The 23,726-nt window shown below is 36.9% G+C and overlaps 1 long non-coding RNA gene across 1 annotated transcript; it reads left to right on the top strand.

Annotated features, from left to right (window-relative positions):
* The first annotated feature begins 1,164 nt into the window (after positions 1-1,164).
* On the top strand, positions 1,165-23,374 carry LOC124103826 (uncharacterized). The gene is made up of 4 exons (XR_009228321.1): positions 1,165-1,262; positions 1,997-2,066; positions 5,966-6,092; positions 23,203-23,374. It is a non-coding gene; the product is annotated as an uncharacterized LOC124103826 (long non-coding RNA).
* The last annotated feature ends 352 nt before the right edge of the window (positions 23,375-23,726 follow it).

Below are 23,726 nucleotides of genomic sequence, written 5' to 3'. Positions count from 1 at the left end.
GAAACTTTAGTGATGACTCATAAAGGGCTCTCTGGTCTCAGATTCAATATACATGATCTGAAGCCCCTTCTAAACAAGAGCATTTTGTGGGAACTGTCCAATCCTGTGTGTCATCAGGAGGGTAGGATTTCACTGTTATTTCTTATCTCCTAAGTCCTCCATTTTTGCCATTTGGCTGGCTTTCCCTGACTAATAACAACCCTCTCTGAAAGCTTAGTGTTGTCTCATAAAGTCTGATGTTGTGATCTAAACTTACTCCCTGAAAAAAAAAAAAAAAAATAAATAAATAAATAAATAAACTTACTCCCTAAGTGCTAACCCATTTAGACCATTAACTTACTACCTGCCTTTGTATAATGTTTGTCAAAATCCTGTAATCCATTTAAGTTCTCAAGACACCCTCCTTTTGCAACTTTTTGTGCTATAAAACTGCAGTCTGAAAGAGCTGGATTGCTGTCTTCTATTCCCATGGGTTTAAGGAGAGACTGTTATCCTCAAATTTGGGATCCCCAAAAGACCACCAGAGACCAAGATCGATGAAAGCAGCAAAGATGCATTTATTGTGAGCCAGCTCAGTCCTCCACGCACACATCAACTGGTGACACTGAGAGGCCCTGAGCACAGGGTTTGCAGTAGTTTTATACACTCTGGGGAAGCCAGTGACCCCACATACATTGTAGCATCTCTTAGCAAATCATCACACACCACTGGAAAAATCATAAAATGAGTCTAAAACATGATTAGCACATTCACTGGCGGGAACAAGTTGGGTAAGGGTGATTGGTTAGTACAAGAGGGGGATTCATTTGAACTGATTATTTAGGCCATGAGGGATGTACCTGCTGAACTATGTGGTGTTCTAACATGTTTTCAACCACCTTAAACTACTGGGAGGGTCATCTGGCATCCCAGGTATTTTCCCTATCTAATGCTGATTGGTGGTTGCTAGGGGATTGCTATGGGTCCCCACCTAGCCTGACTGAGTCAGGGAAACCTGGCTCAGCAGATCGCTCCTGTGATTTGTAGATAAACAACTCAGCAGGGTGGGTATATGCCTAGGAGTGCTCTGTGGGTCTTTCCAAGGACAAGGGTCATGCCCCCTTCCTTGGACAGGCTTTGCTGTGATATAGAGGCTGGTTTCTCACCTTGTATCTTATGTTTTTTATGTATTTTTTTAGCTGTAGCTGGAAACAATACTTTTATTTCAGTTATTTATTTTTATGTGGTGCTGAGGATCGAACCCAGGGTCTTGCACATGTGAGGTGAGTGCTCTACCCCTGAGCTAAAACCCCAGCATCTTATGTGTTGTTTTTATTGGGCATTTTTACTTTAGGGGGTTTCTTTTCAGTTCAAAGTTCAATCTGTTACCTAAAAAGAACAGAGCAGAATAGAATAGACAATATGATGTACATTCCATGTATGTATTGTATGTCAAAATGCATTCTACTGATATGTATGACTTAAAAAAATGATAGTGATTGTCATTATTTTATATTAATTCCTGAATAATATACAAGCATATATAATCCATAAACTGAAATAACTTTATATGTAAGTTTAAATTAAAAGGATCTGTTGGTTGAGCTAGGATCTCAGTTCTGGAAAAAAAAAAAAAAAAAAAAAACCTTGCCTTAAAATAACAGCAGCCTGAGGCTCTGGGGTATATTTCAAGGATTAAACAAAACAAAACAAAACAAACAAACAACAACAACAAAAAAAACCCAGCAGGGCTCAACAACCTGAGATTCTAACCCTTATTCGTACCTAGATTGGATAATATTCCCTGTCACTCAAAAAAAGGGCTCACTGGTCTCAGATTCAATGTGCATGATCTGAAGCCCCTTCCAATCAAGAGCATTTTGTGGGAACTGTCCAATCCTTTGTGTTATCAGGGAGGAAGAGGGTGGGCTTTCACTGTTACTTCTTATGTCCTAAATCCTCTTTTTTTTTTTTTTTTTTTTTTGCCATTTGGCTGGACTTTAATCTCATACTTCAGAGTCACAGGTTGCTCTGCTGTGCAGAAACTGAGGATCCCAAGCAGGCCAAGTCCGGAGAACCAGGAAATGGTGAGTGTGCATTGGCCTAGTGAGGGAGGCTGGGGGAGAAAGACTATTTATTGGAACCACAAGACTGGCTGTGGTGAAAACAGGAGCTAGCAGATTGGGACTCTGGGCAGTCTCTGCAGGCTTAAGTCCTCCACTGGGCCACTATGTTCGCAGTCCTACTGGCCAAGCAGGTGGTGAACATGTCAGTGGAAGAGACTCTTTGCTGCTTTCCTTATGCTTAAAGGGCATCCTCAGTGTCTGCCTAAAATACTATGTGGCTGGTGTGTTACTGCAGCCCAGTGTCTTACCAGATGCTGGAGATTGACAGGTGGAATAATGGTCAAAATGAATGACCATTATTGAATTATTATTGACCATTATTGAATGAAAGGAGCTGTTGTTTTGGGGCACCTAATTTCCTCTTGAGCCAGCTAATTTTTATTTTGACTTTCTTTTATTATTATTATTATTATTATTATTATTATTTAGGTAGTTAGTGTCATTAGGTAAATCGGGTCTAATATCAAGTAAAATCAAGAATGAACATTATATTGAGAATGAAGTCCAGGAAAAGGGGAATTGAAAATGTCCCCAAGGCACAGAGCCCATCCCAAGGAAATGTTAATTAAGCAGCTCCCAGCAAATAGGGTGATGCTAATCCAAAAGCCCTTCCTGCCCAGATTACTGCTTCAGCCCACCTGTCCCCCAGCCTTTGGGCCTTCCTACCTACATTCCATCACTGCAAGATAAGGTGTCTTGTAAAGGAAATTGGGGCCTAATCCTACATGATGAAGATTAGAGCCTGCATTTTATTCTATTAGATGCAGAGTCTCTGGTTTAAGTCCTATGTTCTTGATACACTTTGAGTTGAGTTTTGTGCATGCTGAGAGATAGGGTTTGTTGAAGAGGCTATATTGTCTCCAGTGCATGTTTTTGGCATCTTTGTCTAATATGTGATAATTGTAATTTTGTGGGTTAGTCTCTGTGTCCTCTATTCTGTACAATTTGTCTATCAGTCTGTTTTGTTGCCAATGCCATGCTGTTTTTGTTACCATTGCTCTGTAGTATAGTTTAAGGTCTGGTAAAGTGATGCCACCTGCTTCACTCTTCCTGCTAAGGATTGATTTAGCTATTCATGGTCTCTTAGTTTTCCAGATAAATTTCATGGTTGCTTTTCTATTTGTATGGGGAATGTCATTGGGATTTTGATCAGAATTGCAGTAAATCTGTATAGTGCTTTTAATAGCATGGTCATTTTGATAATATTAATTCTGCCTATTCATGAGCAAAGTAGATCTTTCCATCTTCTAAGGTCTTTTCTGATTTTTTTCTTTAGGGTTCTGTAGTTTTTCTTGTATAGATCTTTCACCTCTTTCATTAAGTTGATTCCCAAGTATCCTATTTTTTTTTTGAAGTTATTGTAAATGGAGTAGTTTTCTTCACCACCATATGTACCCTATCTTTTGTATGTAAATTTTTAAGCTTTGTACTTTTTATATATTTCACTATTATTTATTAATAACTTATATTCAGCATTTAATGTGTCAAAATATGTTGTTATGTTTTATGAGTAAAGGGACAAAATAGCATTTTATTATCACACTGTTTTCCTAATATCCTAGCATCTTTCTTTGGAATGAATGCCATTTTTCCTCTTTCCTGCACTGTAATCTTCATTATGTATCACTGCCTAAATAACAAGAGGCTTATTAAGAGTTTTGTTTTTGTTGTTGTTTTCTGTAGTTCCACCATTTATTTTATTATGAGGTTTACCCTGATTGATTTAACTTCATAGCATCAATCATGTGGCATCATGATATTTTCATCAGCAGTAGACTTTATGTACAACAGTGGATATAGCAAATATCTTAGCCATGAACTAGTCTATACCATCTAGATTCTTGTCATTATACTCAGAGAAATGAAAAATTGCAGAATATTCTTAGGATAAAATTTCCATCAGAGTGTATTTTCATCAAGTGAAAAATCATTATATATGCATATATTTGCAATTATATACTATATAATTGAAATAATTATTATTTGTTGAATTTACAAATTTGCTAGTGCTTTTTTAATTGTATCTGCTTTTTTTAAAAATTTGTACTGTAAATTGAACCCAGGGGTGCTTAACCATGAAGCCACATCCTCAGTCCTTTTTATATTTTATTTTATCAGTCTTGCTGAGTTGCTAAGTGCCTCACTAAGTTGCTCAATACAATATATATAAGACAATATTATATATAATATTGTCTTCAAATTTATGATCCTTTTTCCTCATCCTCCTCAGTCACTGGAACTACAGTTGTCCATCACTAGACCTTGCTCATTTGCTTTTTAAAAGCACCAACATTGATATTGATAACTCTCTCTGTGTTATGTTCATCTTTAATAGCTTCTAATTTTGCTCTTTTGCTTAAGATTTTCTTTACTTTTAGTTTATAAAATTTACTTTTCATTGGGATGGAGGATTTGATAATAAATTCTTAGTCATTTTATGGCTTACTAATTATTTTCTGTATGTTTTATTTTCAACCTCAGGTTTAGTTGAATTTTAATTTTTGCAGCTGTATAAAGGTCTAAGTGAAACATAATAACCTGTATGGATATTATTAAAAGAAATGGAAAGACAATTTAACCCAGGTTTTTTACTGTACTGTATATATGTGAAGGACATAAAATCAGAATCCTACATTGACTCAGCCACATTAATGTTTATAGCAGCACAATTCACAATAGCTAAGCTACAAAACCAAACATTCAATGAGGAATGGGTCCATTCAATGATGACAAGATAAAAAAAAATTGTTGTTTATGTACACAATAAACTATTAATCAGCCATAAAGAAGAATAACTTGACATTTGCCAGTAAATGGATGGATCTGGAGAAGTTATGCTAAGTAAAACAAACCATTTCTTTAAAACTAAATGTTGAAATTTTTTGCTGATATGTGAAATCTAAAGTTCATAAAGTGGGGAAGGGTAAGAAAACAAGAACAGTAGATTGCACAGTGGTAAAAAATAAATAAATAAATAAATAAAAGGGAAGGAGATAGAAATATTAAAGATATATATAAATCCTACCATCATAGTCACCAACAAGAACAGGATTCTAATTAGGATAAGATATATCCCATGCTTGCGTAATACCATAAAAATTGATTTTACTATCAGGTAGAACTAGAAAGAACCAATAAAATAAAATAAAAAAAAAAACAGATTATATTTTTTGAAAAGCTATATGTATATTCTATTATAAACATCATACAATATGCATCTATCAAATTATATATATATATATATTATTTTGTATGTTAAAAATTGTTAAAAGTATAAAATGAAAAATGCAAACAGGATTGTTTTTGTTATTTTTTATATTAATAACATACATAAATACCATAAAATGTTTGAACTTAAATTCACTATTAAATATTTCCATTAAGTGGTCTTTCTACCTTGTTACATTTCAAAATTTCTCTTATACCATTGGTATTGGGATTACTAGAGATCTCACTACATATTCAGAAAAGCCAGCTCTATCAGAGAAATAACAAATAAGATTCTACACTTATCTTTGATTAGTGGTTGTACAATTAAAATATGATCATTCCCTTTTTAAATTACAATAATTTTCTCATCTGAACAATATACATAATTTAGATCATGATATAAAAAAATTTCAAAATATATAGTTTTGTGGTAATGCCTGAGTTTTACATTGTGTTTCACAAATGTGGAATATATAAACTTTTTTGAACTTAAATCACTTTTTCTGCAGAAGTAGATAATAGTATCATTGTGTTCCAAAACACCACCTACATGATAGTCTACTAACTCTCATTTTAACTTCAATTACCTTACAGACTGTGCAAATGTTCATGTAGTCTATGTGTTATTTATTTATCTATTCTTTTTACAGTTACTGTTATCATTCAAGGATATAGCCATTGATTTTACTGAAGAGGAGTGGGAATGCCTTCAGCCTGCTCAGAAAAACTTGTATAAAGATGTGATGTTAGAGAACTATAGAAACTTTGCCTTCCTGGGTAAGTTTAATTTCCCTTTAAAATTTTTAATTAATAGTTATTATGCAATTTACTTCTGTTGTATCTTCTGGGAACTTCTCTGTAAGAATGAGTTTCAGATTTGTGTTTCAAAGAAAAAGGGCGTTTTTAGTACAGATAATTTACTCTTTAATATATATTATTTTACTCTTTAATCTCTCTCTTTCTTGGTATGTTATACATTCTCCACTTTAGATAAGTAGTTCCTAGCATACTTTAGTGATGTAAACTCTTGTAGCCTACAAAGAGCAGGGAACACAGTGAGAAGTTCAAATGGAGAAAACCAAACTAAAAAATGTGGTAGAGTAGTTATTTAGCAGAAAGAAACATTTCAGAAGCTTAGGTTTATTTCTTTTGATTTTAATCATTGAACACATACTGCCCTACATTTATCACATTTTCAAATTCTTTGTGATCCTCCATTTTCTTCTTTAGTGATGTCTAAGTTTATTCAGATTAACTACTAAAACTTACATTTTATTGTGAGAGCCAGCATGAAGTGTTATAAATCTTCTTGTGAGGAAACCTGTAAAGAAGCAAACAGAAGAGAGAGAGACTCAATCTCAGTGAAAAGAAAAAAAAAAAAAAAACTGGCCACTCATCTTCATGGCTGTACATAGTTTACCCCAAAATTACATAGTTTCTGTTGCAATGACTACATTCTAACCTAGTATTATTTTTACCCCAAGTGCTAGCTAACCAAGATAAGGTACAGTTAATAAAAACATAGAGTCTCTTCTCCCAAAGGACATTACCACAGAAACTAGATAGTGCACCTGTATAGTTGTCTTAATAGCTTCAGAGAGAAACTGCTGGGAATTACAATTGTGGGACTCAGGGTGCCAGTTTCCATCACCCCCACACTTTCTATTTCCAAGGTCAGAATACCTGAAGCCCGCCCCCCTCTTTTTTTAAGGCCTTTTGAATAAATAATATTACTTATCTCCTTAATGCTGATGGGGGCAAAAAATAGGGCAGCCATAGACAACAGCAAGTGCCAACATCAGTAAACATCCACATATGTATATTTTTTGACATAGATGAAATTGAGTAAACATGAAGTTAGCCAATCCAACAAGTCAATCATCAGTCATCTTGTTGTACCTTATTAATGATATCTTTAAGGTAATCTAACTCTTTTGAAATAAAATTACTATTATCACTTAAATTGAAGGAACATATGTTATTAAACTTCTGATATTCATTATGATATAACAATACCAGACAATCGTTTGCAATCATGAATTTTAAGTATGGCTTGACATGGAGGCTTGATTGATACTTTTTATGATAGCATAGGTGAGTTTCATAGTAGTTTTGTAAGCCCATAAATCTAGTCCAGGGAAACCCTTTAAGGAGAATGTCAAAGCATCAAATTCTGCCTTAGAGAGAAGGTTCACTGAATTATCACAGTTTTTATCAAGAGGAATAGACCTTTTATGAATAAATTGTGCAGGATTGTGACCTATTAAATATAATGTGGATGGTAAGGACACAGTTATTCTGCAACACAGCAATGAATATCATGAGACATTTTTTCAGGTATATAACAATTTCATCCAAGTGAGTCAAGATATTGTAATGGGTTGTAGAATTCCAGGATCTGAGAGTACTGAATTTCCCACAAGTGGTGTACAAAAACAGAGCAACATTGTTATTGAGACCAAAGCATTAACAGAGTTTTGTGTGAGTTTAGCAACCAAAGCAGTAACTAAGTTATCCATAGTACATTCTAACCTATTTGAGCCAACACCTTTTGAGCTGAGGTTAATAATGGTTTTATATACCCCAAGTATCTGGAATTATAGTATCTTGTGTTCCTCTTTTAATGTTTCTCCTCTTTTGAGGAGAATGATTATTCTCTTGTTTGGAGGGACTCGTCTCTTCCAGGGTTAAATGAATCTTACGAATCAGCTTGTCAAGTCCCTGATGTACATTTATAATTGCTATATTTCATGCATCAAGGTAGAGTCAAAAAGAACATGTTGGCATAAGTTTAACAGTCTATGCTTTTCCCCATGTGATCAAAGGCATAGTATCTTGCCATGTTTATAAGGTGAAATCTTATATATATATTTTATAATGGCTGTTTTAGAATAAAATGTCTATTCAATGCAGATGACAAATTTTGAGTATTAACTTTATGTTGTATATTGAGGACATTAAGTGTAAATAAAACATTATTTAATGTATATTAATATGAGAGAGGCTAGATCTTTGTTTCCATTTAAAAAGGCAAGGATCAGGATATAATTTACTCACTCAACAAAAGCTTATCAAATGATTATGAGAAATTTCATAATTTAAAACTATATCTCATTGATTAAAAATTGTGCAAAAGGATGAGATGTAAAGGCAGAGGCATTATCCATCTTTAAACAAATAGGCCCTCTAGGAGCAGATCATGCTTGGTTTCTTTTCATGCTCTCTGCTGGTACAATTCAGTTAGATTCAATTCAGTTAGTAATTTTTTTTTTCTTTTTTATTGTGTTCTGTAATAATGCATTAATAATCATAAATATTTTGAAGTGAATAACTCATTATACTTCTGCTTTGTAAGCTATTTTCTACATTTCTTATTTTTTCTATTTTGATTAATGATATAATTTCTAGATCATTGCTTTTCATTGTGGCATGCTTGGATTTTTACAAATATATACATATTTGTAATTATATATACATATATATCCCTAAGTGTAATGTGTGTGTGTGTGTGTATGTGTGTGTGTGTATATCTATATCCCACTTATCTTTATATATCCTATAGGTTTTTAATTTTTACAGTATTTCACAAGTTGCTTAGACTTGTCTGAAACTTGGTCCTGCTTGATAAGCCTCTCCCATATTGGTAGAATTTCAGCTTTGCACACTAGAAATGCCCCTCTCATTTTTTCTTAAGGAATTATTCACATACACAATTTGTGCTTATTTATATTTATATTTTTGTCTCAATTTTATTCTTTAAACATTCTTTAAACAGTTATTTAGTGTCCTTTGAGTAATTCATAACTGTTAGTATCCTGATGTTCAATTCTTAATGTTTTTTTTCTTTTTTTTTTTTTTTTTTTTGGTCATTTGGATTAAGCCATGCTTCTCTTTGTTTATGTTTGTTGTACTATTTTTTATTTGTTCATTAAAGGAGCCAACAGTAGATTATGTAGTCCATTTTGGGAAAAAAGTATAAAATCTTTTAAATAAATAAAAATAGGCAAGAACAGTGCTGCATCCTTGTAATATTTGTTAGTTGGGAAGCCATGCAAAAGTACTTCATGTTTAGGGAAGTCACAGATATTTAGAAACAGCATGACTCAAACAATTCTAAAAAGACTTGTGTTGTTATTCATTGATGTAGAATTTTTAGGGCTAATCTCAAGCACCATAGATGAAGAATTAAAAGTTGGATGACCTAAAGATTCAGAAATGCCAGTACTAAATATGATTCCATGAACAATTAAATCAGAAAATTGAAGAGATACCTCTGCTTTTGTTTTTAGTGCAACATAGTTCTCAGTTTTAAAGCTAGAGACTCAATGTATGTGCCTATCAATGATCAAATGTGTAGAAATATTGTACTTATATACTATTATTGTTTAGTTATAAAATATTTTGTCTCTTAAAGTGTTATAAGAAATATATACTGGACTTTGCATTAAGTGAAATGTGGCAGGCAGAGATTAAGTTACAGGAGCATTTGATTCACATGTGACAGATATTTAGTGAGTAAAATTCTGCTTACCAGGTACTGTGTTTTGTGTAGGGTTTATATTATAGTCAAAGTCTCCATATTTTTGTTTTATTGAGCATAAGAGGGTCAAGATTTTTGTTTTACCACATGGTGAGTGTATAATATTCTTCATAAATACTAGTAGAAGGAATACAATACTTGTTAGAAAAAACTGGTAATTATATAAAATAATGATTGTGTTAATTCATTCTATTTACTCATTTTACCTTGTATATACGGTATAAAATACCATAATTAGTAAATAAACAAAGTTGTATTTGTCAATGAAAGAAATCATCATATCACACCAATTTAAAAATATAAGAATCAATTTATTACACTTGATTGTCATGTGTTGACTTCATCCAAGTATTAGGGCCATAGGCTATGAAAGGTTTTTATACTCTTTTAAAATATTTTTATGGAAAATGTTATAGACATATATGTGTATATTTCTTAGTAAAATTTTTGTTCATATTTCTTTTTAAGAATCCATAGCCTCTTTACCCTTGTTGAATATTTGTGGTATTATCACTCAAAATATTCTAGATATTTTCATCTCTCTTTGTCATGGTAGATAAAAAACAGTTTTTGGATGCCCTTTGAAAAAGCCACAAATATTTGTAGATGTTTTACATTTCTTTTATTTTACTGAGAGTGAAGGTAGCTGATAGATATTTCCTAAATACACAATGATATCTTATGGAGGACAAAAGTCTGTGGATGATAAAAGTGTCACACTTTCCTTCTCTTTATTATATTACTCTTCTTAATGATTTACTCCTTGGATACTTTGGTCCCTACAAGAATTTGAGTAATATTCTCCAGGTAATTTTGTCTGTACATTTTAATTCAACTGATATATTTTTGGAATTATGATGACTTTGGATTTACTAATCTGCTACACTCCTAATGTACTTATTTTACCTTAATTTCATGTTATGTATGCAAAATATATTTATCCCAGTCTAGAAGGCATTTTTTTTATTTTTGTTTATTTCAGCCATGACTCCATATGATACCCAAGAATATTCACCAGAAAAGGACATAAAACATAAATTTCACAAAGTGATAAATGGGAAATATAGAAGTTTTGATCTTGACTATTTACAACAAAAGAAAATATGGAAAACCACAAGTGAGAGTGAACACCAGGAATCATATAAAAAATCAGGCCTTGTTCACCACCAGAGAATATATACTGGAGAGAAGCCCTACAAATATAAACAATGTGGCAAAGCTTTTAGTAAAATAAATGTTCCTATTAACCACAGAGTAACCCACACTGGACAGATGCCCTACCAATGGGCAGAATGTGATAAAGTTTTTAAAGAAAAATTAAACTTTATTAAGCAAAGGAGAATTCACACTGAAGAGAAGCCCTACAAATGTGAAGAATATGATAAAGTTTTTAGTAAAAACTTAAACCTTATTTACCAAAGAAAAATTGACACTGGAGAAAAGCCCTACAAATGTAAAGAATGTGGTAAAGCTTTCAGTCAAAAGTCACAACTTATTTGCCACAGGAAAGCTCATACTCGAGAGAAGCCTCACAAATGCATAGTATGTGACAAAGTTTTTACTCAAATATCAACCCTTATTTGTCACAGAAGAATTCACACTGGAGAGAAGCCCTACAAATGTAAAGAATGTGGCAAAGCCTTCAGTCAAAAAGTTGGCCTTATTTGCCACAGCAGGACTCACACTGGAGAGAAGCCCTACAAATGTAAAAATTGTGGCAAAGCTTTCAGTCGAAAATCACACCTTAGTTGCCACAGCAGAACTCACACTGGAGAGAAGCCTTACAAATGTAAAGAGTGTGGCAAAGCTTTCAGTCAAAAAGCAGACCTTATTTGCCACAGGAGAACTCACACTGGAGAGAAGCCCTACAAATGTAAAAATTGTAGCAAAGCTTTCAGTCGAAAATCACATCTTATTTGCCACAGCAGAACTCACACTGGAGAGAAGCCCTACAAATGTAAAGAATGTGGCAAAGCTTTCAATCAAAAATCATACCTTATTCGCCACAGCAGGTCTCACACTGGAGAGAAGCCCTACAAATGTAAAGAATGTGGCAAAGCTTTCATTCAAAAATCAGACCTTATTTGCCACAGAAGAACTCACACTGGAGAGAAGCCCTACAAATGCAAAAATTGTAGTAAAGCTTTCAGTCGAAAATCACACCTTATTTGCCACAGGAGAACTCACACTGGAGAGAAGCCCTACAAATGTAAAGAATGTGGCAAAGCTTTCAGTCAAAAAGCAGACCTTATTTGTCACAGGAGAACTCACACTGGAGAGAAGCCCTACAAATGTAAAAATTGTAGCAAAGCTTTCAGTCAAAAATCACACCTTATTTGCCACAGTAGAACTCACACTGGAGAGAAACCCTACAAATGTAAAGAATGTGGCAAAGCCTTCAGTCAAAAAGTAGGACTTATTTACCACATCAGATCTCACACTGGAGACAAGCCCTACAAATGTAAAGAATGTGGCAAAGCTTTCATTCAAAATTCAGACCTTATTTGTCACAGCAGAACTCACACTGGAGACAAGCCCTACAAATGCAAAAATTGTAGTAAAGCTTTCTTTCGAAAATCACACCTTATTAGCCACGGCAAAACTCACACTGGAATGAAGCCCTACAAATGTAAAGAATGTGGCAAAGCTTTTAGTCGAAAATCACACCTTACTTGCCACAGCAGAACTCACACTGGAGAGAAGCCCTACAAATGTAAAGAATGTGGCAAAGCTTTCAGTCAAAAATCACACCTTATTTGCCACAGCAGAACTCACACTGGAGAGAAGCCCTACAAATGTAAAGAATGTGGCAAAGCTTTCAGTCAAATATCAAACCTTATTTACCACAGAAGAACTCACACTGGATAGAAGCCGTATAAATGTAAAGAATGTGACTAAGCTTTCTGTCAAAAATCACACCTTATTTGCCACAGCAGAAATCACACTGGAGAGAAGCCTCACAAATGCAAAGTATGTGACAGTGCTTTACTCAAATATCAAATATTATTTGCCACAGGAGAATTCACACTCAAGAAAAGCCCTACAAATGTAAGGAAAGTGACAAAGCTTTTAGTAATAAAATAGGCCTTATCCACCAGATCAGAACTTACACTGGAGAATAGTCCTACAAATGTGAGTAATGTGGCAAAACTTTTAATAAAAAATTAAATAAAATACACCCTGATGAATGTGAAATGTGAATAAAGTGATAATACTCACAAGGAGAAACTAAATCTTAAAAACAACAGAATTTATACAAAAAAGAACCCCTACAAATGGAAACAATGCAGCAAAGCTTTTAATAAAAAATCAATTATTTTTCACCACCATGCTATTTATTCTGGAAAGAGGACATACAAATGTAGAGAATGTAGAAACATTTTAACTTCTATATCATACATTACTAGACATCATAGAAAACACACTGGAGAGAAGCTTTATAAATGCAACCATTGAACAATTCCTCTAAGAAATGGTCAAAATTTAATCCTCACCACAATAACTATTGCAAAGAGAAAGTTTTCAAATGTGAAAATTGACAATGTGACAATGCCTTCAAAATTTATTCACCAATACTCAGCACCTGTGAATACATACTGGTTAGAGAGAATACAAATGGAAAAAAAAAAGAAAAAACATTTTATAGCCACATGTTTCTTAAACACTAGTGATTTTTGGAGAATACATTGTGCCCAGAAATCCTAAAAAGTTAAATAATATTTCCAAAACTTATTCAAGTTTTAAATTCATTGAACATCTGAAAAATCATACCAGTAGTGAACATTGAACAGATTTTGTCCAAAATGTATGCCTTATATAACAATGAAACATTTATAATAAACACCTTGACAAATGTGAGAGTATAGTGAAGTCATTATCTATACATTACACCTTGATGTATATGAGGATCAGTAAAAGACACAACTCATTTAAATATAGAATATAAGTACTTGTTTTTAACTTTTAATTAAATTTATTAAGCATTATCAAGTTATTTGGTAGAAATAGTAGTCATAAAAATCATACATGTATAGTGCAGAAACCTCATCTTTGAAAGCATATGTTTTTTTTTCTAAATCAAATATAACTATTTCCACTTTTGAATACCAGAGAAAACAATTGTAAGAAATTTATTTTTTGATGTGTAACACTGAATTGTAATATTTTAATCTTTTTTTTATTGCAGTTTAAATTTAGGGATTTTTAAACACTGTGCCACATTCCTATGTCCTCTCTCCGCTTTCTCAAATTTTGAGACTGGTCTTGCCAAGTTGCGTGAAACCACACTAAGTTGCTGAGGCTGAATTTAAACTTATGAAACTACTCAGCTTCCCAATTTGCTTGGATTACAAGCACGGACCATCATGCCAGGTTTACAGAGCATTTTTACCTATTTATGTATGCAATATGTCTTTATAACTGAATATTTCTGTATATGTTAACACTCATGTATTGCATCATGTTGTTAAATGACAGACATCACAGTATTCCACTTGATTAAATGTTTTATGCAACAGGAAACCCTACTATTGAGTAAATAAATAATACTCTAGCATCTCTTAATACTTTTACACATTTTAATCAAACTTAATGTGGAATATAATTTGCATTATCAGATCATTGTAATTTATTTTCTGTTTATTTTCATGGTGAAATTACAAGTTATAGGAAGGACATAGGTATAGGAAAATAAGCCCCAGATTTTCACATCTTGATTTACAAATTTTGACATTTTAACTTTTTAACATTTTAACATTTCATAATGATTTGAATAGACTGAATTTCCACAACCTTAAAGGTAGCTCTTCAGGAGAGAAGGGCTTTATCTTTTTTGTGTGTGCATAATGGCCTTCTAGACTCCAGCCTCATTGGAAATATTTCATTTTTATGTGAATGAGGTAAATGATCAGTGTTTTCATATTCGTTAGTTAATTCTGACATCACTGTTATTCTATAGGCAGTGTTATTTTAGGGCAGGAATCAGAGAAATGGATCTGGAGTCAAGGTTGAGTGAGGCTTACTTATGATAAAATAATCAATGAGCTATGTTTCATAGTCTTATTTTCTGTGAACCAAGTGGTAAGAGGTAAACTGAGAAGGTTGTATGTAAAGATTAAGTTTCTTATCATTAAATGTTGGCTTACGAGCTACAATAGGGAAAAGGCTTCTTATGCATTGAGTCCATACAAACATCATATTGAATATCATTCACAATATTATTAATATTACATATAATTCATGAAGAACTGAGTTTAAAACAATATACGGCTAAGAACAATGCCTTGGGACATTGTACACTCTCCAATACAGACATATTTATACCAATTTAATTATACATCAAATTACACTAAATAAGAAGAAAAATCAATTGGATCAAAGCACAACAATATACCAATAAACCTTGTTAAGGCTTAAGCAAGAGACCAATAGTTGTTCAAGTGTGGCTTCTAAATGCTAGGGGGAAAATTCTCATATAATCAGAGGTAATTGAAGGAAGAAAAGTTACCCACTTTGAGCTAGAACTACATTTGAAAGAAAAAGAATCACAATGTTAGCAAAGATTATTCACTTCAATTTGTATGCTTTGTAATATATTCCAAAAGATTTCTGCATGTTTTATTTCAGTCAAACTGAGAAACAATCCAGAAATTTAAAAAAGAAAAGTATTGCTCCTCTGGTTTTAAAAGCAAGAAAAAAATAGAGATTTATTGAGCTAGAAAAACTTACTAGTTAGAGGTAAAAAAATAGAACTGAGATTTCCAGAATCTCTATATAATGTATTTCAGCCATCTCTGGATGCACAGGGCATTTTGCATAACAAAGAATTTGTTCACTTATGTACAGCTTAAAGAACATTGCTGTTTTTAGTCAGTCTTTTTTATTAACAACAATGATGTACCTTTCAAGAGTTTTCAGCCACAACAATACACAATTTCAGAAATCTTTTGGTTCATCCTCCATATATTCTGCTACAATATTCACCAGGACAAGATAATATAAACCTTTTGGCAGCCCCATCAAAGAATTCACTTCTATTAATTTTAAGGGCAAACATATACTGCAGAAAAAAGTATGATACATGGAACAACACAGTTTTACTTAGTAAAAATATTTTTTTAATGAAAAATATATCCCAACTGCTTTGTCTTGGGACTGCATTACAAAAATATGAGGTAATTATACTGTGTATTATGACCTCAGGCTTTGAGCCTTGAAATGCAAAATAATATGTTATGTTCATTTTTAAATATAGTTCTTATATTTCAAACATCCAAATCAAATTCCACAGCAATCAATGATATAAAAAAAACATGAGAAAAACAACTGCAGTTTGGTGTCTCATCATGACCTTTCAATACCTGCTGTAGATTGCCTGTGGGTTCCACTTTTAATTTAAAAGATAATAATTTTTCCATACAATTTGGGTCAAGTGGAGGACAAAATCTCCTGCATTGTTTTCCTGGGCAAGCTGTCATACTTGAAACAACTGAACCCCCAGTCAAAATATTTTTACATTCTAATTGTATCAGTTTTTAACTGATCTAGCATAAAACAAATCCACTTTCTTCTTGTTGAATATCTTGAGCCCAAAGATAATGCAATCATTTAAGAGAAGTCACTAATATGAATTTATTGACCATTTTCTGCCCAGCACAGTCTTCCCAGAATTTGCATTATCTTGAAATACTGTGCTTTATAACTTTAGAAATCAACAAGATAAATCTAGGACATAGAATTTTAGCTTTTCATATAAATCCAACAACTCTGGACTGGGGATGTGGCTCAAGCGGTAGCACGTTCGCCTGGCATGCATGCGGCCCGGGTTCGATCCTCACCACCACATACAAAAAAGATGTCGTGTCTGCTGAAAACTATAATAAATATTAAAATTCTCTCTCTTTCTCAAAAAAAAAAAAAAAAAAACAGGTCTGACTCACTACATAAGGGCTGTTTGGAAATAAATGGAAAAAGTGCTGGTGTACTGAGCAAATATCAAGATCCAAAATAAAATCCAGAGTTTATTTTCATTTCTTTATTGTGTGCACTTAAGGGGTGAAGTACAATGCTTTGCTATTCCTAATGCAGAGGTTACCATAGTCAGGCAGATGAACACACCCTCCTCTCACACAGCACATAAAATCAGTTTTATGAGCATAAATTCCTGCTGTGACACAATGAAAACCTGGATTCCCTCACTCCGGGCAGAGAAGTAGTGCTCAGGTGTGCAGACCACAGCTGGGATTCCCAGAAGAAAGGCTGGGAACAGAGGAGATGGGGAAACAGAGGAGAAGACCAAGGTTCAGGCATTTTTTGGAGAAGAAGTTTTGGATTCAATAAGAGGTTTGGAGAGAGCAGCTGAAACCCACTTGGGTCAAGTGAGTCCCTGAGATAAAGCAGTGGTGGAGATTCGGACATGGCAACCGGACAGTGAAAGCAGAATTTGCTGGGAGTTTTTTGGATGATTAGTGTGATGGCAGCAGCTCTTTTGCCTGGGGTTAGGCTGCTCCAGAGAGAGAGGACACAGTTGTCAGAATCACTCAGTGACTGGCACCCTGCCCCACTGTACACAACACTCCAGGAATACTTGGCCATGTGCAGGGTTCAGGTTGTGCACATAACCTCCTCAGTGGCTGGGGCAGCCCCGTGGTTCTTAGGCTGCACCTAGACATCTGGTTATGGCTCAACCAAAATGAAATTCACTACTTGCATTGGCTGGGTCTTGCCATCTGGAGACAGAGGTGGCATTGTGGACCATGGTACCATTCAGAGACTGGAGTGCAAAGGCGGCACCAGGGAGAGGAGTCTGACATCCTGAGTCGGGCAGTGCATTCCCTGGTCTGTCCCAAGTTTTGGAAGCCATAAGACCCAAGAGACCCTGTGAGTGGCCTTTCTTTGTGTGCTCATTGGTGTTTTTGGAGAAGGTGTCCCTTGGCACAACTGCCATCAGCAGCCTGGCCTCACTTTTGCTAACTGGCCCCACTCTGTGCCCATTGCTTTCTGTGCATTTCGGTTTTGGTCCAGGAGTGTTTCTCAAACCTGGTCATGTGACTTGAGGCACTATTAAAAATCATCAAGCCCAGGATTTGTCCCTACAGACTGATTCTTCAATGAGCCCCAATGGTCATTTTTGTTGTCTCACTGCTGGTTGTTGCCATGAGCAGTAAGGGTGGAGACCTGGCTCAGTGCTGAAGTCTTTGTGGGGAAGACTCATAATATGGACAAGAAGATGTGACAGGCCATGGAGGAGACTAACCACATGGACATGCGACAAGCATGAGGACTTGAGACACACTCCCAGGTGGCCGGCCATTTTCTCAGAGCATCTGCATGATCTCAGTCCCATGTGGGACTGGTGGTGAGTGGTCCTTCCAAGTCAGGGCCTGAGGTGCATTCCTAGTGATGAATAAACATTCTGATGACAGGGTTGTTCTGTGGCATGGGAGGGTGAATGGTGGCTCTGGCGACGTTCAACAAGGGAAAAACAAGGGTAGAATATTGGTGGCCTCCAATCTCCTGTTGGCCACACTTCATCCCTGTGTGAGGACATAGAAAATGACAAGTTCATCAGACAGTGCTCTAATCTCTAGGGTATACAAAGAACTCAAAAAGTTAAACACCAAGTACCAAATAACCCAATCAACAAATGGGCCAAGGACCTGAACAGACACTTCTCAGAAGAGGATATACAATCAATCAACAAATACACGAAAAAATGCTCAACATCTGTAGCAATCAGAAATGCAAATTAAAACTACTCTAAGATACCATCTCACTCCAGTAAGAATGGCAGTCATTAGGAATTCAAACAAGTGCTGTCGAGGATGCGGGAAAAAGTACACTCATACATTGCTGGTGGGCCTGCAAATTGGTGCAGCCAATTTGGAAAGCAGTATGGAGATTCCTTGGAAAGTGGGAATGGGACCACCATTTGACCCAGCTATTCCTCTTCTCAGACTATTCCCAAAAGACCTAAAAACAGCATACTACAGGGACACAGCTACATCAATGTTTACAGCAGCACAATTCATAATAGCTAGACTGTGGAGCCAACCTAAATGCCCTTCAATAGATGAATGGATAAAGAAAATGTGGAATTTATACACAATGGAATATTACTCAGAAATAAAAAAATGACAAGATCATGGCATTCACAGGGAAATGGATGGCCTTAAAGCAGATTATGCAAAGTGAAGTTAGACAATCCCCCTCCTAGAAATGCCAAATGTCTTCTCTGATATAAGGGGGGGGGTGACTCAAAATGGGATAGGGAGGAAGAGCATAAGAAGAAGATTACCTCTAGATAGGGAATAGAGGTGGGAGGGAAAGGAAGGGAGAAGGGGAATTGCATTGAAGATGGAAGGAGACCCTCAAAATACATGTATGATGATATGAGGGGAAAAAAAAGAATTGCGTCACCTTAGATTTTGCAGAAAGAAGTGATGGGACAGGAAGGGAGGGGAAGTGGGGATAGAAAGGATAGTAGAATGAAATAGACATTATTATTGCTGTATGTATATGTGTGACTGCACGACCAATGTGATTCTGCAACCTGTACTCTCGGAATAAAGAGAAATTATATCCCATCTGATTCAAATGTATTGTACTGTTATGTCTAACTAATTAAACAAACAAAAAATAATAATGAGTTCTCCTAACTTAAAAAGCTCCTGTCCTAGGTTTCCTCTTGCCTCTCATGGCCAGGATGCATAGGTGCTTGGGACACTTATGATGGATGGGTTGTTGCCATTTTACAAAAAAGCACAACCATCAGCGCTGTCAGATTTGAGAATATTCCTGCAACCCCAGTAACTGTCACTCCTGGGCCTCCCTGACCCTCAGCCCCACAACTTCTGCTCTGTCTGCATGGATTTTTGTCACTGCGGGCACTTCTGTGGCAAGCATGTGGCCTTCTGTGTGTGGCTGTTTTCCTTTAGTGCAACATTTCCAAGGGTCACTATGTTCTTCTACATTATGGTCTGGCCATTTTCTGTCACCTGGATGACCCTCTGAGGCTCATCACCATACCAGCGGGTGTGCTCAAAGGCCACCTCTGGGTGGGATGAAGAATGCTGACTTGAACATTTGTTTTCAGTTCTGTTGAGGAGCTGGTGAGAAGTGGCCCTTTCGGGTCATAGGCTAACATTATGTTTAGCTTTTTGAGGAATTGTCCAAATGTTTTCCAAAGTAATTGTAGAACTTGTCATTCAACCAGCAGCCCTGAGGGCCCCCATTGCTCCCCACCTCCCCCACACCCAGGGTTGCCAGGTGTCAGATCCCAGTCTCTCTCAGAGATGTGAAGTAGTTTTCATCACGTTTTCCCCCAGTAACTAACAAGCTGAACACACACAGTCATGATCAGCTTCTCAGCTTTTAAAGAAAAAGACCTGTTCAGATATTTTGCTGTTTGCAGCTAGGTTGTCTTTGATGGTTTGTGGATCATGGAGCTCTTTACATATTCTGGATATAAATCCTTTGTCAGATATGTGGTTTTCAGGTATTTTCTCCCCAATGCAAAATCCTCATTACACTCACAGAATTTTCTGGACATTAGAAAAATGTCTTGGTGATTAGTAGTAATGGACCCATGGGCAATGCCTGGGCGATGTGTGGGGAGGGAAGAGGACACACAATACAGGGTCTTTGACAAGCCAACAGGAAAGGGAAGTTGGAAGAAGCAGAGGGGCAGAGAAATTAAGCACCCTTGGTTGAAATCATGGGATTCAGAGTCCCCCAATAAGCCATAAAGTAGAAATACTGGGGCAACAAGTACCTTTGAGGAGTAGAGGATCAAGAGGGCTCCTTTGATTCTGGAGGTAAATGTTTCCAGATGCTCTCTGAGTTTCTAGAAATTCAGTTTTGGGTCATTAAAGGGACTTTGAATCTTTCTTTGGCTGGGTTCTGAGGCCCGGCAGGGCATAGCAGAGTGACTAGAGAGGTCATTTATACTTATGTAGATTTACTCCTGGAATAAGGCATTGAATGAAAGAGTTAGAAGTCCCTGTCCTCATGGTGCTTACAGTCTAGCTGGGACATCATATTGTAAGTGCTAGAGAACTTTTTTTTAAATTTTTTTTTTAAAGAGACAGAGAGAGAGAGAGAGAGAATTTTTTAATATTTATTTTTCAGTTTTCGGCGGACACAACATCTTTGTTTGTATGTGGTGCTGAGGATCGAACCTAGGCCGCACGCATGCCAGGCGAGCACGCTACCGCTTGAGCCACATCCCCAGCCCTAGAGAACTTTAATGTAGGTGTATAATGAGAATTAGGCAGCCTGGGGCTTTAGAAGGGGAGGGGCTTATAGCTTTAGGTAGATGGCTTTTGCCAGTCTGACAAAGTAACTCCTGAAAGAAGCCTGACAGGTGAAGGACTGAGCCTGGATCTCAGGGGGAACTTCCTGTGCAAATGCCCTGAGGTGGGCCTGGTGCATAGCTGGAAAGTGGGGAGGTGAGCAAGGCTGGTGGGTGAGCAAGGCCATGTGGGGTGGGGAGAGCTGCAGGGCTTCCCAGGCTCTGTGAGGACCATGGTCTCTCTCCAGGTGGAATGGACATGAGGGCATTAAACAGTGCTCATTGAACTAGCCGTTGAACAATGAGGCCAGGCATGATGTCTGGTGTCACCAGGTTTCTCTGGCTGTGGATGGAGAGCAGATTGCAGGATGCAGGACTAGGTGCAGAGCAGAAATAGCCATCAGGAGTCCCATGCAATGGCTGGAAAGATAGACGACCTGGCAGAGTAGTATGGTGGCTATGGAGGATCCAGCAATTTCAAGAGATCACACATGGGAGGGGGAAAAAGAGTTAGAGGTTATCCCAGACTTCTACCCAAGTGACTCACAGGTGGACTTGTGTTTAATGGGATGGAGTAGGTTGAGGAAAGGTGTGTGTGTGTGTGTGCATGCGTGTCCACCTTTCAGCTTCTGACAGGTTCACTGGGGAGGGTCCATCACCATCCATCTTGATCAGGGGTGGGTGATGTGGTGTAACTCGTCCTGTGACACCACTCAGTGCTGCTGACTCTGTCTTGGGGAAGGAGAGCAGGGACTTCCCATGGCTGGCAGGATGGTGGTGAGTACAGAAGAAATCCTTCACCCCCAGCTGCACAGGCCTGGGGCCCTGAAGCTAATGACCTTGCACTTAAGTGCTCTGCAGGTCAGCCATCCATGCCTCAGCCTCCTGAAATTCCTGGTACCCCACGAGTATTGGCCCCTCCCTCCCTCTCTTTCTTCTTCCATGCTCTGGGGTAAGGTCACAGCCCAGGTGACTCAGGGCCTCTTCCCATCCTCTGGCACCTGCCTCTTCATCAACACTGAGTCTAGCTGCCATGAGTGATGAATAGCTCAGAAGTGTCACAACTCGGTGGCTTTTATTACAGTGTGTGCTAGCATATGCCAAAGCAAGCCTTCTCCACCAGTGTGCCCTCACATCAACTAGGACCCTCTCTTGATGTGAGCATAGCTGGGATCCAATGAGTAGCCCCATGTGACCACAGAAGGGGGGACCCAAGGGGAGGTGGGAGTGTGAACTGGTGGCATCACGCAGGGTCTCATGGCCACTTGGGGCTCTGCTGACCAACATTGATCCCTGGGGCAGTGGTGTTGTGAGGCTTCCTGAGAAAGTGGCACAGGGCTGATTGGCCATGCTGGACGTCTGCTCTGGTCGAGGCCTGGGGCCACTGGGGGCTGGCACAATTGCCAGGGATGATGGCTGGGCCAGGTGGTGCCCACACACATGACTGCTGACTGATGCTGGCTGGTGTGCAGGTGGTGGTGGTGCTCTGCCATCTGTCTGCACAGACACTCATGTCCACTGAGCCTAATGATGGAGGTGCCTTGAGGAGCCTTTATTGACCATTAGGTTTCTGGTCAGTGACCTCAGGTGTCCCCAGCCTGTATATGCAGCTGGACTCACTGGGCTTGGCTTCTGCTGATAAGTGAGGCATGAGCGGCTTGAACAGCACCTGCCCTGTCAGGTGTTGGTGGCTGGAAAAGAAACAGGCCAGCTGCCCTGGGACACACAACACAGACAACTACTCTTAAACATGGAGCCCCAGTACTTCCTTCAAGGTCACTCATTATTAAAAATCTGAAAGTACTAGTGGACAACATTTCCAGATTACTTCCCATGGCCAGGTACAGTGCTTGATTTTTCAGGGTGGAACAAAGTGGTTATTTGATAATACAGCATTTATTATTTAACCCTTCTCTTTGGTCATATTTTTGTTGCACTGGCCAAAGGCTAGCCAATGAAATAGAAATAAAACTCTTCTTATGATATTTAAAAAGGCATTTGATTTGCTGATTCTTACACCCTCTTTTCTCTTTCCCCTTTTTCTTGCCTTGAAATAGCTATGATGGTGAGAGCTGCAGCAGCCAAATTGTGACCGTGAGCCAAAGGGCTGAAGAATCAAAAGCCTTACTGTAGACATTATTGAGACCTAAGCCAATGTTAAAAGGATCTATCCCCAAGCATCTCAGTATATAAAGAATATAAGTGGTTGTTATTTGAGCTACTGTGGTCATGCTTAATTACCTATAGCAAAACCCACCTCAACTAATACACAAATGTTAAATTATTTGATCCTTAAATGGACCCCTAGTTTCAAAGAATAAAATGCATTCTGTTTTGGGGAGGATTCAATTGGTAAGTAGGAACCATTGTTCATGCCCAGGTAAGATTTTTTCTATTTGGGTAATGTCATCTCCATCTGATGTGTTTGTCTCAGGGAATACACCTTCAATATTGCATGCTGTGGGTTATTTAGGAAATGAGCATAAATCACTCCAAATCTTGCCTCTCAGAGATAAGCATTGAATATATATTTGGGGGAGTAATTTTAAAAATCTTTTTTTTATACTACTCTTAGTATAGC

Source organism: Marmota monax, unplaced genomic scaffold (assembly GCF_021218885.2).
Source record: "Marmota monax isolate L192 unplaced genomic scaffold, Marmota_monax_Labrador192_F-V1.1 WCK01_AAM20220418_F8-fsc00577, whole genome shotgun sequence".
Classification (NCBI taxonomy): domain Eukaryota; kingdom Metazoa; phylum Chordata; class Mammalia; order Rodentia; family Sciuridae; genus Marmota; species Marmota monax.
This window is presented reverse-complemented; position numbering and strand designations above follow the sequence as displayed.